General features: G+C 46.7%; 1 protein-coding gene across 5 annotated transcripts in view; it reads left to right on the top strand.

Moving 5' to 3' along the window:
• Nucleotides 1-540: 540 nt before the first annotated feature.
• slc16a4 (solute carrier family 16 member 4) overlaps nucleotides 541-16,529 on the top strand; it is a 133,076-nt gene continuing 117,087 nt past the window's right edge. For 2 of the 5 annotated variants that reach the window (XR_013500902.1, XM_078241967.1), the window contains exon 1: nucleotides 541-829. The gene's annotated coding sequence lies outside the window, so the exon portion shown is untranslated. The remainder of the gene's footprint in view (nucleotides 830-16,529) is intronic. The other 3 variants (XM_078241968.1, XM_078241971.1, XM_078241969.1) reach the window with 3 other exon arrangements.

The following is a 16,529-nucleotide window of genomic DNA, read 5'->3' as shown; positions in this document are numbered from 1 at the left end:
TTAGCAGCGGGGCTGTGTGTTAGGGGCGGGGCTGTGTTTGGGGGTGGGGCTGTGTATTAGGGGCGGGGCTGTGTGCTAGGGGGCGGGGCTGTGTGTTAGGGGTGGTGCTATGACATTAGGGGCGGGGCTGTGTATGAGGAGTGGGGCTGTGTTAGGGGCGGGGCTGTGTATTAGCGGTGGGGCAGTGTTAGGGGGCGGGGCTGTTAGGGGGCGGGGCTATGACATTAGGGGGCGGGGCTGTGTGTTAGGGGGCAGGCTGTGTATTAGGGTGGGGCTGTTAGGGGGCGGGGCTGTGTTAGGGGGCGGGGCTATGACATTTGGGGGCGGGGCTGTGTGTTAGGGGGCGGGCTGTGTGTTGGGGGCGGGTTGTGTGTTAGGGGGCGGGGCTCTGTCATTAGGGGCGGTGCTGTGTTAGGGGGTGGGGCTGTGTTAGGAGGCGGGGCTATGACATTGGGGGGCGGGGGTTTGTGTGTTAGGGGGCGGGGCTCTGACATCAGGGGCGCGGCAGTGTATTAGGGGCGGGGCTGTGTGTTAGGGGGCGGGGCTGTGGTGTATCCCATGTGCGGGATGACACTTGGCCAGTTGCTGTGAGCCGCGGTGACCGGGCGGGTTGGGAGCTGATCTGGAGCCGCATCCCGGGACAGGCAGCCTGGGACTGGGACTGAGGTCGGAGCCGGAGCCGGGGCGGTGATGAGCGGCTGTGACAGGGTCTGACAGTCGGTCACATGCTGCCCGGGACCATGTCCCCAGACAAAGCGGCTCTTGTGGTGGCAGCGCCTGAGGAGGATTAGAGTTGAGCCGCTCTGCTGGCAGCGCAGCGGCGGGCACGGTAAGTCTCTGTGTGAATGGGGAAGGCTGGCACTCAGTCAAACTGCTCCATTCCCCTACAGGCTGGCAATGGAGCGGCTCTGAACTCTCTCAGACCCGGAGGAACATTCAGCAGCAGCAGCGCAAAGGTAATCTCTGCTCCATCCTAACTATCAAACCAGAGCAGCAGCGGCTCTTCATTCTCAACCCGGTTGTCCTATCACCGGTGTGGGACAGGGAAAGGAACCGAGACAACTTCATGGGAAACTGGTGACAGGATGCGCTGGTTGGACATTTAAATCCCGGGGATCCCCAGCCCGGAGGGAGAGGAAACTAATCAGTAACTGTGACAGCAGGGGAACAACCTCCACCCGGGCACCATTCCTCTCAACAGGTATTGTGTCCCTCCGAGATACTTACTTCCCAAATGGTGAATTCCCTTACACCAGCAACCTCCCTCTACACTGTCCCCACTCCCAGGACAGGGACAGCACGGGGTTAGATACAGAGTAAAGCTCCCTCTACACTGTCCCCATCAAACATTCCCAGGACTGGTACAGCACGGGGTTAGATACAGAGTAAAGCTCCCTCTACACTGTCCCCCATCAAACACTCCCAGGACAGGGACAGCACGGGGTTAGATACAGAGTAAAGCTCCCTCCACACTGTCCCCATCAAACATTCCCAGGACTGGTACAGCACGGGGTTAGATACAGAGTAAAGCTCCCTCCACACTGTCCCCATCAAACAATGATGTGGAGATGCCGGCGTTGGACTGGGGTAAACACAGTAAGAAGTTTAACAACACCAGGTTAAAGTCCAACAGGTTTATTTGGTAGCAAACGCCACTCGCTTTCAGAGCGCTGCCCCTTCGACAGGTGAGTGGGAGATCTGCTCATAAACAGCAAACGGGGCATATAAAGACACAAACTCAATTTACAGAATAATGAATAATGATTGGAATGCGAGTCTTTACAGGTAATCAAGTCTTAGAGGTACAGACAATGTGAGTGGAGACAGCGTTAAGCACAGGTTAAAGAGATGTGTATTGTTTCCAGACAGGACAGTTAGTGAGATTTTGCAAGCCCAGGCAGGTCGTGGGGGTTACAGATAGTGTGACATGAACCCAAGATCCCAGTTGAGGCCGTCCTCATGTGTGAGGAACTTGGCTATCAGTCTCTACTCAGCGACTCTGCATTGTCGTGTGTCGTGAAGGCCGCCTTGGAGAACGCTGACCCAAAGATCAGAGGCTGAATGCCCATGACCGCTGAAGTGTTCCCCAACAGGAAGAGAACACTCTTCCTGGTGATTGTCGAGCGGTGTAGCGTCTGCATGATCTCCCCAGAATACTATGTCTCGGGCCATCCTTTGCTGCAGCGTATCAGGTAGACAACATTGGCCGAGTTGCAAGAGTATGTACCGTGTACCTGGTGGATGCTGTTCTCACGTGAGATGAGGGCATCCGTGTCGATGATCCGGCATGTCTTGCAGAGGTTGCTGTGGCAGGGTTGTGTGGTGTCGTCAAACACTCCCAGCACAGGTACAGCAAGGGGTTAGATACAGAGTGAAGCTCCCTCTAAACTGTCCCCATCAAACACTCCCAGGACAGGTACAGCACGGGCTTGGATACAGAGTAAAGCTCCCTCTACACTTCCCGTCAAACAATACCAGGACAGGTGCAGCACTGGCTTGGATACAGAGTAAAGCTCCCTCTACACTGTCCCCATCAAACATTGTAAGAAGTCTCACAACACCAGGTTAAAGTCCAACAGGTTTATTTGGTAGCAAATGCCATCAAACATTCCCAGGACAGGTACAGCAATGGGTTAGATACAGAGTAAAACTCCCTCTAAACTGTCCCCATCAAACACTCCCAGGACAAGTACAGCAATGGGTTACATACAGAGTAAAGCTTCCTCTACACTGTCCCCATTGAACGCTCCCAGGACAGGTACAGCATGGGGTTAGATACAGAGTAAAGCTCCCTCGAAACTGTCCCCATGAAGCACTCCAGGACAGGTACAGCACGGTTTTAGATGCAGAGTAAAGCTCCCTCTACACTGTCCCCATCAAACACTCCCAGGACAGGTACAGCACGGTTTTAGATGCAGAGTAAAGCTCCCTCTACACTGTCCCCATTAAACACTCCCAGGACAGGTACAGCACGGTTTTAGATGCAGAGTAAAGCTCCCTTTACACTGTCCCCATCAAACACTCCCAGAACAGGTACAGCATGGGGGTTAGATACAGAGTAAAGCTCCCTCTACACTGTCCCCATCAAACACTCCCAGGACAGGTACAGCATGGGGGTTAGATATAGAGTAATTCACCACTACTCAGAATGGTGCTGTTGTGGCTCAGAGGTGATTGTGAAGGAAACGCTTTGTTCTATTGGTGAGATTTTGTTCTCTTAGCCATGGAGCCAATGAGTTTAAAAGAGGTCTTTGATCTTGCCACTCAATCCTGTTTTGTCACTGTTTTAACCCGGGACATCCATTGCAAGGCAGTTCAGTTGGAAAGAACACCATTCATCACTGTAAACTGGAGTCTAAAATCTGATTCCCTCAGATCCCCGGATGAATCTTCACTGTGGGAACTCCTTTGCGCCAGGGGGAGTGTCCAGTTGCATTGTTGTCCTGTGGACTGTAATACCCACATGATGCGGAGCCCACCAAGTGTCTACTTCTCCCCAGACTCGCCCCCTCAGCCGACACCATCACCCCTCCCTCTTGAACTCACCTCCTCCTCCATATGACTCACCCGTTTCCCCTTGAACTCCTCCACCTCTCCCATATTCCTCACTTCCCTACCCCACCTACTGGCTGCCTCATGATGGGCCATCTGATATCCCTTCCCCTTGGAGCTGCTGGGGAGTGGTTACTCTCCATTGTGGCATGCCACTGACTGGATCACATTGGACTGGGCTCCTGTTGAAGGAATAATTGGCCCAGATTCAGGCAGCCCTACCCCTCGAGTCAGAATTAACCCTTTTCTGTGAGAAAGTGGGACAGGAAACTGGGTAACGAGGCCCTGGCTGAACTTGTTTACTGCATCAAACTGGATGCGGAGAGCTTTGATGAACATTGCCACAGTCTGGTCTCTGATACAATAAAACACAGCGGCCCCGGAGATAAGGAATACAATATTATCATCTGCATGAGCAACAGGTCAGGGCCACAAGTTTGATATGATCCGTGTCTGTGTCAGCGAAGGTGGTGGGGCGAGATTCCCAAACCAGAACCAATAACATGAGGAGCCTCAGGAACACTGAATGTTGGTGTACTCTGGGCTGTAGGATCCTTTACCTCACTGTATACTTTCCTAATGTTTTAATGTACACAAGTATTTTAGCTAAAATTACGGGTATTAAACCTGCTATAGTTGTGACACTCTTCAAATATTAATCTCACCACTCTCGTGTTTTTAGCAACGTGCCCAGGAATTCCTGAAGCTTTGTCTACACCAATGGGAGTGTTGGATACTGTAACAACATCAGCACCAAACACTCCCAGGACAGGTACAGCACAGGGTTAGATACAGAGTAAAGCTCCCTCTACACTGTCCCCATCAAACACTCCCAGGACGGGTACAGTGTTATACATTAAACCTGCTTGGATCTGATACAATTCTAGTTGCATGCACTTTATGCAGGGCAAAGGTAAGAATCCGGAGAGAGGTGTATTTTTAAATGTACAGTAAACCCCATTTCGATTGTGACCATACAAAGAACAAAAGAATAGTACAGCACAGGAACAGGCCCTTCAGCCCACCAAGCCTGCACCGACCATGCTGCCCGACTTAACTAAAACCATATGCTCTTACGGAATCCGTATCCTTCCATTCCATCCTATTCATGTGTTTATCTAGATTCCCCTTAAATGCCGCTATCGTACCTGCTCCCATCACCTCCCCAGGCAGCGCATTCCGGAATTTACCACTCTGTGTAAAAAAAAAACTTGCCTCGCACATCTCCTCTAAACTTTTCCCCAAGTACCTTAAACCTATGTCCCCGAGTACTTGACTTTTCTGCCTTGGGAAAGAGCACCTGACTATCCACTCTGTCCATGTCACTCATAATCTTGTTAACCTCTATCAGGTCATCCCTCAGCCTCCGTCATTCCAGTCAGAACAAACAGAGTTTCTCCAACCTCTCCTCATAGCTAATACCCACCAGACCAGGCAACATGCTGGTAAACCTCTTCTTTATCCAATCTCTCCAAAACATCCACATCCTCCTGGTAGTGTGGCAACCAGAATTGTACACCATATTCTAAATGAGGTCTAACTAAGGTTCTATAAAGCTGCAACATGACCTGCCAATTTTTATACTCAATGCCCCGACCAATGAAGGCAAGCATACTGTATGCTTTCTTGACCAGCTTATCCACCTACGTTGCCACTTTCAGTGATCGGTGGACATGTATTCCCAGACCTCTCTGCCTGTCAATACTCCTAAGGGTTCTACCATTTAGTGTATAATTCCTACATGCATTGGACCTTCCGAAATGCATTATCTCACATTTGTCTGGATTAAATGCCATCTGCCATTTTTTCGCCCAAGTCTCCAGCCGGTCTATATCATAGAAATCATAGAAACCCTACAGTGCAGAAGGAGGCCATTCGGCCCATCGAGTCTGCACCGACCACAATCCCACCCAGGCCCTACCCCCACATATTTACCCGCTAATCCCTCTAACCTACGCATCTCAGGGGCAATTTTAACCTGGCCAATCAACCTAACCCGCACATCTTTGGACTGTGGGAGGAAACCGGAGCACCCGGAGGAAACCCACGCAAACACGAGGAGAATGTGCAAACTCCACACAGACAGTGACCCAAGCCGGGAATCGAACTCGGGACCCTGGAGCTGTGAAGCAGCAGTGCTAACCACTGTGCTACCGTGCCACTGTGCTATCTTGCTGTATCCTCTGACAATCCTCTTCACAATCAGCAACTCCACCAATTTTTGTGTCGTCTGCGAACTTGCTAATCAGACCAGCTACATTTTCCTCCAAATCATTTACATATACCATGAACAACAAAGATCCCAGACTGATCCCTGTGGAACACCACTAGTCACAGCCTTCCATTCAGAAAATCACCCCTCTCCTGCTACCCTCTGTTTTCCAGGGCCAGGCAAGTTCTGTATCCATCTTGCCAGCTCTCCTCTGATCCCACATGACTTCACTTTTCATACCAGTCTACCATGAAGTACCTTGTCAAAGGCTTTACTGAAGTGCATGTGGGAGCAGTACTGCAGCTTGCCTGGCCAGTGCACTCTACCTGACTCTCAAACTTCCCGCTGGATTGGCAAAATGATGTAAAGATGTGGAAACCCAAAAAGCGTAGTGTCCGTTCTGACACGGAATCAGAAAGTGGCCGTGACCCCAGAAAAAAAATCTCAAACTTGCGGATGAAGTTCTGCTCGTACAGGAACCAGATCATATTGTAGTAGCTCAGAAAGGGACAAGAATGTAAGTATGGGCCATAGTTTAACAAGAATGAGGCCTCGAGAACAAGCTAGCAATCTCAATAAAAGTGGAAGTCCTCATGACCAAGAGATTTTTGTAGCTGTTAATAAACTGAAAAATGAAGGAAGGCAGAGTTGGAAGGATTTGGAGTAGAGACAGCAGTACTTGACAGGAGAGAGCCAGCTTTAGCTCCCCGGTGGATCTGTACAGAAAAGGTTCTCCCAGACGGCATGTAGAAGATTAGTCGCCTGAGGCTTTGAAGAGAGATGAGATCAGGATGTCAGGGTGGATTCACCCACTGCAGCAAAAGTACGTTTGAGGATTTTCTTGGCTATTTTGACATCAGATTTCTGGGAATCTGAATCGATTGACATAACGGCTGCATTTTTACAAGGTGGAAAGTTTCAGAGACTTTTTGAAACCACCCAAAGAAGTTAGTGATGTAGAAGGAAACTGAACAATTGTGTTTACGGATTGAATGATGCATCAGGAGTCTGGTATTTTTCCGTGAAGTCTTTCTCATTGAAAACAGGTTGTGTTCAGTTAAAGGTGGACCCCGGAATGTTCTACTGGTACCGTTCAGAGAAACTAGCCAGGATTTTCATCATGCTTTGTTGAATTTGAGCAAGAGGTAATCGGGAAGATAAAGAAGGAATGCAAGGTAGGAAGTCAGGTTGCAGGGACCTCTAAGTACACAGGTTTAAACATTAAGCAAAACAAGTTTGGAGTGACACTAAATCAACAGTCTTATCTGGAAAGTGTTAATCATATCCCAATAATTTGGGTAATATCCTCACAAAATAGAATCCTGCCTCCAAGGAAGAAACTGACAACTGAGAAGTTTGATTGGGCCATTGAACTGGCCAGGTACTCAAAGCAGACTTGATGCAAATGATGATACTTAGAGCTAATTACCAGGATGAAATCTGCTTCACTTTAGGGAATCTTGAGAACAAATAACACAAAGATACGTGCTCAAGCTCCCAGCTTTAATCGCACAGATGGACACTCTGGGGCAGTAGGATTTATCATGTTCTTGGTAGGAATAAATGAAAAGTGTTGACTGTTGGTTGAGGATGCCAAGAAAATATAAAGAGTTGTTAAAAGCACATTAGCTGCTGAAACACTGGATCTGAGGTTTACTTTCCCAATATCTGTCGGAAATTTTATCCAAGGAGATTATGGGGAAAATTTCCCAATGGTATGTTACGTTGACATCTGGTCTCTTTGGGACAATATTCATTTAACAAAGAATGTAACAGAGAAAAGACTAAGATTAGATCTCGCCAGGACAAGAGAAATGTTTGAGAGAAGGGAAATCTCCAAAATTCGATGGGTTACACAAGTCACCAGCTATCAGACGGCTTTATAAAAAGACATACCCACTCTCAGAAATTACTAAATGTACCAGAAGATGTCTTGTGTTGCAATAATGGCTGATGTGTACTTGGGAAAGGAGTTACAGGATTCACAGATGTGAAAATGTCAGATTTTTTATTCCTGTTTACATTCAAAAGAATGTTCTTTGTTTTTTATTTTTCAAAGTTTGAATTCAAAAAAAGAAAACGGTAAATCTGTCAGCGTACCTGCCAATCAGTATGTGGCAATGACCTTATGAAGAGAACTACTGGTGGAACATGTGACAATTATTGTGCTATAAATAGAGGCAGTTTTGGTGGGGAGCTTTTTGTAGGTTGGTAGCACAGAGGAAGAGCCTTACCATAAACCTGCTTGTACTTTAAAGACCTAACTGAATTAATTCTTCCACCAAATCCCTTTATTGTTAGTAAAGTACACTGATCCATAAAAAAACAAAGAAAAGAACAAAGAAAATTACAGCACAGGAACAGGCCCTTCGGCCCTCCAAGCCTGCACCGACCATGCTGCCCGACTTAACTAAAGCCCCCTACCCTTCCGGGGACCATATCCCTCTATTCCCATCCTATTCATGTACTTGTCAAGACGCCCCTTAAAAGTCACTACTGTATCCGCTTCCACTACCTCCCCCGACAACGAGTTCCAGGCACCCACCTCTGTAAAAAATCTGCCTTGTACATCTCCTTTAAACCTTGCCCCTCGCACCTTAAACCTGTGCCCCCTAATAATTGACTCTTCCACCCTGGGAAAAAGCTTCTGACTATCCACTCTGTCCATGCCTCTCATAATCTTGTAGACTTCTATCAGGTCTCCCCTCAACCTCCGTCGTTCCAGTGAGAACAAACCAAGTTTCTCCAACCTCTCCTCATAGCTAATGCCCTCCATACCAGGCAACATCCTGGTAAATCTTTTCTGTGCCCTCTCCAAAGCCCCCACATCCTTCTGGCAGTGTGACGACCAGAATTGAACACTATATTCTAAGTGCGGCCTATCTAATGTTCTATAAAGCTGCGACATGACTTGCCAATTTTTAACTCAATGCCCTGGCAGAAGAAGGTAAGCATGCCGTATGCCTTCTTGACTACCTTCTCCACCTGCATTGCCACTTTCAGTGATCTGTGTACCTGTACACCCAGATCCCTTTGCCTATCAATACTCTTAAGAGTTTTGCCATTTACTGTATATTTCCTATCTGTATTAGACCTTCCAAAATGCATTACCTCACATTTGTCCGGATTAAACTCCATCTGCCATCTCTCCGCCCAAGTCTCCAACTGATCTATATCCTGCTGTATCCTCTGATGGTCCTCATCGTTATCCGCAAATCCACCAACCTTTGTGTCATCCGCAAACTTACTAATCAATCCAGTTACATTTTCCTCCAAATCATTTATATATACTACAAACAGCAAAGGTCCCAGCACTGATCCCTGATGAACGCCACTTGTCACAGCCCTCCATTCAGAAACACACCTTCCACTGCTACCCTCTGTCTTCTTTGACCGAGCCAGTTTTGTATCCACCTTGCCAGCTCATCTCTGATCCCATGCGACTTCACCTTCTGCATCAGTCTGCCATGAGGACCTTGTCAAAGGCCTTAATGAAGTCCATGAAGACAACATCTACTGCCAGACTCCCAGAACAGTCTGTGAAATGCCCCAATGATGCCGCCATCAAATCCTGTGACCAGCTCTTAAAGCAATCATGCAACCACTTAAATATATAATGATTAGATACAGAGTAAAGCTCTCGTTACACTGCCTCCATATCAAACACTCGCAGGATACTTGCAACATAAGGTTAGATACAGAGCACAGTTCCCTCTACATGTCCCCATCAAACACTCCCAGGACACGTACAACACAACGTTAGATACAGAGTAAAGCTCCCTCTACACTGTCCCTCATCACACACTCCCAGGACAGGTACAGCACGGGATTAGATACAGAGTAAAGCTCCCTCTACACTGTCCCCATCAAACACTCCCAGGACACGTACAACACAACGTTAGATACAGAGTAAAGCTCCCTTTACACTGTACCCAACAAAAACTGCCAGGACAGATACAGCATGGGTTAGATACAGAGTAAAGCTCCCTCTACACTGTCCCCATCAAACACTCCCAGGACAGGTACAGCACGGGGTTAGATACAGAGTAAAGCTCCCTCTACACTGTCCCCATCAAACACTCCCAGGACTGGTACAGCACGGGGTTAGATACAGAGTAAAGCTCCCTCTACACTGTCCCCCATCAAACACACCCAAGACAGGTACAGCACGGGGTTAGATACAGAGTAAAGCTCCCTCTACACTGTCCCCATCAAACACTCCCAGGATAGGTACAGCACGGGGTTAGATACAGAGTAAAGCTCCCTCTACACTGTCCCCATCAAACACTCCCAGGAAGAGGACAGCACGGGGTTAGATATGCCCTCATACCACACTTTGGGACATGTTGCATTTCCTTCACCTGATGAGATTATTGATCAGTGTTTTAATTTTGGGCAGTTTGTTGCTGGAGTCTATAGTCTATTGAGATGGTGTATTCTGGGATTCAGCCTGTTGGCTACCCCTTTGCACAGACTAATGATATCTGATTGTTTGTGGCCTAGCTATTCCTGATTGGTGCAAGAGTGGGAAGGGAATTGTGGCCAAACTATGGCTTACAAGGGAAATTAGAGATATCAGATTCAAGGAAGAAACATACAAATGGGAAACGGTGGCACAGTGGTTAGCACTGCTGTCTCACAGCGCCAGCGACCCGAGTTCAATTCTGGCCTCAGGTCACTGTCTGTATGGTCGGTGCAAACGCGATGGGCTGAATGGCCTCCTTCTGCACTGTAGGGATTCTGAGATTGGCAAGACCAAGCAATAGGCCTGAGGATTGGAAGCAGGTTAAAATTCCGCAAAGGAGAACCAAGGAATTAAATAGGAAGGGGAAAATAGAGTATGAAAGTAAGATGGCAGGGGACACAAAAACTCACTGTAAAATTTTCTATAGATAATTTTCTATAGTAAAGAAAAAAAATTGACAAAAAGAAGTGTAAGCCTCTTGCAGTCAGAAATGGGAGAATTCATAACGGGGAATAAAGAAATGGCTGAGGAGTTGAATTTGTATTTTGCTTCAGTCTTCACAAAGGAAGACATGAACAGTGTGCCAGAAGTGCTGAGAGAATGGGATGGGCAATAAATGCTGGCCAGCCAGCAATGCCCATGTCCCACGCATGAATTAAAATAAACATGTTTTAGTGAGGAGCTGAAGGAAATCAGCATTAGCAGAGAAATGGTTTTGGGGAAATTGATGGAATTGAAGGTGGATTAACCTCCAGGTCTTGATAATCTTCACCCCAGAGTACTTAAGGAAGTGGCCCTGGAAATAGTAGATCCATTGGTGGTTATTTTCCAAAAGTCTTTGGACTCTGGAGTAGTTCCTACTGATTGGAGGGTAGCTAATGTAAGCCCGCTATTCAAAAAGCGAGGTAGAGAGAAAACAGGGAACTATAGACCAGTGAGCCTAACGTCAGTACTGGGAAAGTTGCTAGAGTCCATTATCAAGGATTTCATAACTCAGCATTTGGAAGGCAGTGGTATAATCAGACAAAAGAATTGACGGAGGAGAACCAGTGGATGTAGTTTATTTAGACTTTCAGAAGGCCTTTGACAAGGTCTCACGTAACAGACTGCTATGTAAAGTTAAAGCACATGGGATTGCAGGTAATGTCTTGAGATGGATAGAAAGCTGGTTAGTAGATAGGAAGCAAAGAGTTGGCATAAATGGGTCTTTTTCTGTGACAGTGGGGTTCCGCAGGGGTCTGTGCTAGGACCCCAACAGTTTATATTATATATTAATGATTTGGAAGAGGGAACTGAATATATTATCTCCAAATTTGCAGATGATACAGATGGACGGTGAGCAGTGAGGAGGATGCAGAGATGCTTCAGCATGATTTAGGCAGGCTGAGTGTGTGGACATCTGCATGGCAGATGCAGTATAATGTAGATAATTGTGAGGTTATCCACTTTGGTAGCAATAATAAGAAGACAGATTATTACTTGAATGGGTGTAAATTGAGAGAAGTGCATATGCAACGAAACCTTGGAGTCCTTATGCATCAGTCGCTGAAAGTAAGCGCGCAGGTACAGCAGGCAGTAAAGAAGGCAAATGGTATGTTGGCCTTCATAGCGAGAGGATTTGAGTACAGGGATAGGGATGTTTTGCTGCAATTGTATAGGGCATTGGTGAGGCCACACCTGGAGTATTGTGTGCAGTCTTTGGTGTTCTTATCTGAGGAAGGATGTCCTTGCTATAGAGGGAGTACAGCGAAGGTTTACCAGGCTGATTCCTGGGATGACAGATCTGTCATTTGAGGAGAGACTAAGTCAATTAGGATTATATTCACTGGAGTTTAGAAGAGTGAGAGGGGATCTCACAGAAACTTAAAAATTCTAACAGGGTTAGACAGGATAGATTCAGAAAGAATGTTCCCAATGGTGGGGGAGTCCAGAACTAGGCGTCATAGTTTGAGGGTAAGGGGTACTGAGGTGAGGAGAAATTTCTTCACCTAGAGGGTGGTGAATGTGTCGAATTCAGACAGAATGTAGTTGAGGCCAAAACGTTGTCTGATTTCGGGAAGAAATTAGATATAGCTCTTGGGGCTAAAGGGAGCGGCCCGGTGGCACAGTGGTGAGCATGCTGCTAGAAAACTATCTACCCGTGATTTAAACATATTCAACGAGGAAGCCTCCACCACTTCAATGGGCAGAGAATTCCAGAGATTCACTACCCTCTGAGAGAAGAAGTTCCCCCTCAACTCTGTTCTGAACCGGCCCCCCTTTATTTTGAGGCTGTGCCCTCTAGTTCTGGTTTCCCTTCTAAGTGGAAAGAATCTCTCCACCTCTACCCTATCCAGCCCTTTCATTATCTTATATGTCTCTATAAGATCACACCTCATCCTTCTAAACTCCAACGAGTACAGACCCAATCTGTTTAATCTCTCCTCATAAGCTACACCCCTCATCTCCGATATCAACCTGGTGAACCTTCTCTGCACTCCCTCCAAGGCCAATATATCCTTTCGCAAATAAGGGGACCAAAACTGCACACAGTACTCCAGTTGCGGCCTCACCAGTGCCTTGTACAGTTGCAGCAAGACCTCCCTGCTTTTATATTCTATCCCCCTCGTGATAAAGGCCAACATTCCATTCGCCTTCTTGATCACCTGCTGCACCTGCAGACTGAGTTTTTGCGATTTGTGCACAAGGACCCCCAGGTCCCTCTGCACAGTCGCACGATGTAATTTTTTTCCATTTAAATAATATTCCAATTTACTATTATTTCTTCCAAAGTGGATAACCTCACATTTGCTAACGTTATATTCCATCTGCCAGATCCTCGCCCATTCGCTCAGCCTATCCAAATCTCTCTGCAGACTTTCCGCGTCCTCCACGCAATTCGCTTTCCCACTCACCTTCGTGTCATCAGCAAACTTGAATACCCTACATTCAGTCCCCTCCTCCAGATCATCTATGTAAATGGTAAACAATTGAGGCTCCAGCACCGATCCCTGCGGCACGCCACTGGTCACCAACTGCCAACCAGAAAAGCACCCATTTATCCCAACTCTCTGCTTCCTGTTAGATAGCCAATCCCCAATCCACGCCAACACCTTACCCCTAACTCCGTGTACCCCAATCATCTGCAGCACCCTTTTGTGAGGCACCTTATCGAACGCCTTCTGGAAATCTAAAAACACCACATCCACCGGTTCCCCTCTGTCAACCGCACTAGTGACATCTTCATAAAAGTCCAGTAGATTCGTCAAACACGACTTTCCCTTCATGAATCCATGCTGCGTCTGCTTGATCGAACCATTCTTATTCAGGTGCTCTGTTATTTCCTCTTTAATAATGGACTCTAGCATCTTCCCAACTACGGACGTTAAGCTAACCGGCCTGTAGTTACCCGCCTTTTGTCTACTTCCTTTTTTAAACAGCGGCGTAACAGTAGCTGTTTTCCAGTCAGCCGGCACTACCCCAGAGTCCAGCGAATTTTGATAAATTACTACTAACGCATCTGCTATTACCTCAGCCATTTCTTTCAGTACCCTGGGATGCATTCCATCCGGGCCCGGGGACTTGTCTACCTTCAGTCCTATTAGTCTACCAAGCACCACCTCCTTAGTAACAGTAATTGTATTAAGGACCTCCCCTCCCACCAACTCTCGATCTCTAATATTCGGCAAACTATTTGTGTCTTCCACCGTGAAGACCGACACAAAGAACTTATTTAAAGTCTCAGCCATTTCCTCGTTTTCCACTATTAAATCCCCCCTCTCATCTTCCAAGGGTCCAACATTCACTCTAGCCACTCTATTCCTTTTTATATACTTGTAAAAACTTTTACTATCATTTTTAATATTTTGAGCTAGTTTAGTTTCATAATCTATCTTTCCTTTCTTAATCGCTTTCTTAGTCGTTCTTTGTTTTTCTTTAAAGCTTTCCCAATCCACTAATTCTCCACTATTTTTGGCCACTCTGTACGCATCTGAGGTCTTGCTTCAGTTGTGTAGGAGCTTGGTTAGACCATACCTGGAGCACTGTGTGCAGTTTTGGTCTCCTTGCCTCAGAAAGGATATTATTGCCATAGAGGGAGTGCAGCAAAGGTTCACCAGACTTGTTCTGGGGGTGGTGGGACTGTCTTATGGAGAGAGACTGGGGGAACTGGGCCTGTGTTCTCTAGAATTTTGAAGAATGAGAGGTGATCTCATTGAAACCGACAAAATATTTTAAAGAACAGACAGGGGAGATGTGGGTAAGATGATTCCCTCGGTTGGAGAGTCTAGAACCAGGGGGCACAATTTCAAAATAAGGGGGATGTCGCTATGGACTGAGATGAGGAGAAATTTCTTTACGCCGAGGGTTGTGAATCTTTGGAATTCTCTACCCAGAGGGCTGTGGAAGCTCAGTCCCTGAGTGTGTTTAAAGCAGAGATTGATAGATTTCTGATTCACAATAACCATAAAGAGTTGCAGAGCTACTGGGTGTAAAAGAAATTGAAGTGGATATTCAGCCATATTGCATTGAATGTTGAAGCAAGCTCGATGGGCTGAATGGCCTACTCCTGTTCCTAAAGTGGTGGTGGGATTCTCGCACATAGCCATGGCATTTGGAGGGAAATCTTCAAACTGCGGATATTTACCTTGTCTCCGACTTGCTTGCACGAGAATGACGAAGGTCTGGGTAACCAATAGGAGATCCAATGTCTGATCACCAATCGTCATTATCCCGTTCCCGTAGTGGGGGGTGCAGCAGGGGAGAGGGAAAGTTGTGTCGTATTTCCTGTGCCTCCACCCTTGGCGTAGAGTCCACAGTCGCACACTGATTCCATCCGCAGTGTCCCTCTTTGTAACAATTCATGTTGGTTTCAGGAAGAGTGTGTGCCTGTCTCTCTCCCTTCATATTGGGGAACACATCCACTAATGGCCTACTATCGATGATTCCTTCAAATACAACCTTTTGTTAAAATGGGCCATCTGTTCCCCATTTAGGAATTTTCTTAAATGGAGAATTTAATTCCCGGAAATGTCTTTTCAAAGGTTCAGATTCCACATCATGTTGGGATTGTTTTCCTGACAGGATAATTGATTGAGTCTGTTATTCAACAGCAGTTTACGAAAGTGTTGGGCTTGAATGAGGGAGCAAGCAATGTCAACATTTATACAATTCCTTTGTCCACCATTTTAATGGGAAATGCCTCTGCTGAAATCGTGAACAAGTTATGGACAAGGAAAGATGTTCAGGGAACAATGTACAGGGTTATTGAGAAGGAATGAGGCAGTGGAATTAATCGGAAATGGCGATCCAAGAGCCAGCACAGGTACAAATGGGCCAAGTGCCCCCCCCCCCGCCCCCAACCCCATTCTTTGATTCTAAAGTTTGTATCTTACTATTTACGTTTCATAATATTAAAGACTGAATACATTTCTTTCTTTCAGTTAAACAGTTCTATTATCAACAGTCAAAGCACATATTCTAAAGGTCTAAGCATTTTAATAATTGATTCTCAGTCGCTTGTGTAAATCTTTCTGCCCCTTGCGTTCCCTCTTGGAACCATGATGGATACACCTTCCTTCCAATTAATCGCCACCTTCAATAGGTTATCCACCACTCCAGCATGATGCCACCACCAAACACAACTTCCCCTCTCCTTTTGGCCAATGGTGATAGGGAGGTGCCCTTACTAAATAGCCTAATTGTCTCTATTGGCCTCTGGGCAGGAAGGCTGCCCTCTCCTTCCTCAACATTGTAAAATGCAATGGCAGCAGGATGGCAACGGATTGTCCACCGCTCCCGCACGCCTTCCCTCCCCATTCTACAGCTGCCGCCCCCCCCCACCCGCCCCGTCCAACCCACCCTTAGAGGGCTTGTAGAACCAATCCCAGTGAATGCATTAGTTTTGATCTTCCAAAAATCCTTTGATTCTAGAAACAGTTCATAAACATTCAAAGGTAGAAATGTAAACCCTGCTAAGAAAGCAGGAAGAGAGAAAATAAGGAATTCTAGGTCTGTGGGTAAAAGGCTTGAAACTTCACTGAGGAACATGGTAACCGGCGCTTGCAAAATCATAAAGTGACTGAGCAGAATGAAAATGGATATTGGGCGTGATCTTACCGCGCCTTCACGCCACGCTCCCGCTGCAGCGAGGTTGGAGAATTTGGCAGCTACAGCAGGATGGGAAAATCTCGCCGGCATGAACGGTAGTAAGTTTCCAAAAGTATTTAACAATCTTCTGTAGTTTTCTGAGGTTGTGACTTTGCCCAGGTGAAACAGTAGTTTAAGTCCATCCCACAGTTTAACGTACTGTATTCTCTGCTC

Source organism: Mustelus asterias, chromosome 25 (assembly GCF_964213995.1).
Source record: "Mustelus asterias chromosome 25, sMusAst1.hap1.1, whole genome shotgun sequence".
In the NCBI taxonomy this organism is placed as follows: domain Eukaryota; kingdom Metazoa; phylum Chordata; class Chondrichthyes; order Carcharhiniformes; family Triakidae; genus Mustelus; species Mustelus asterias.
Note: the sequence above shows the minus strand (reverse complement) of the source record. Positions and strands in the feature narration are given on the sequence as shown.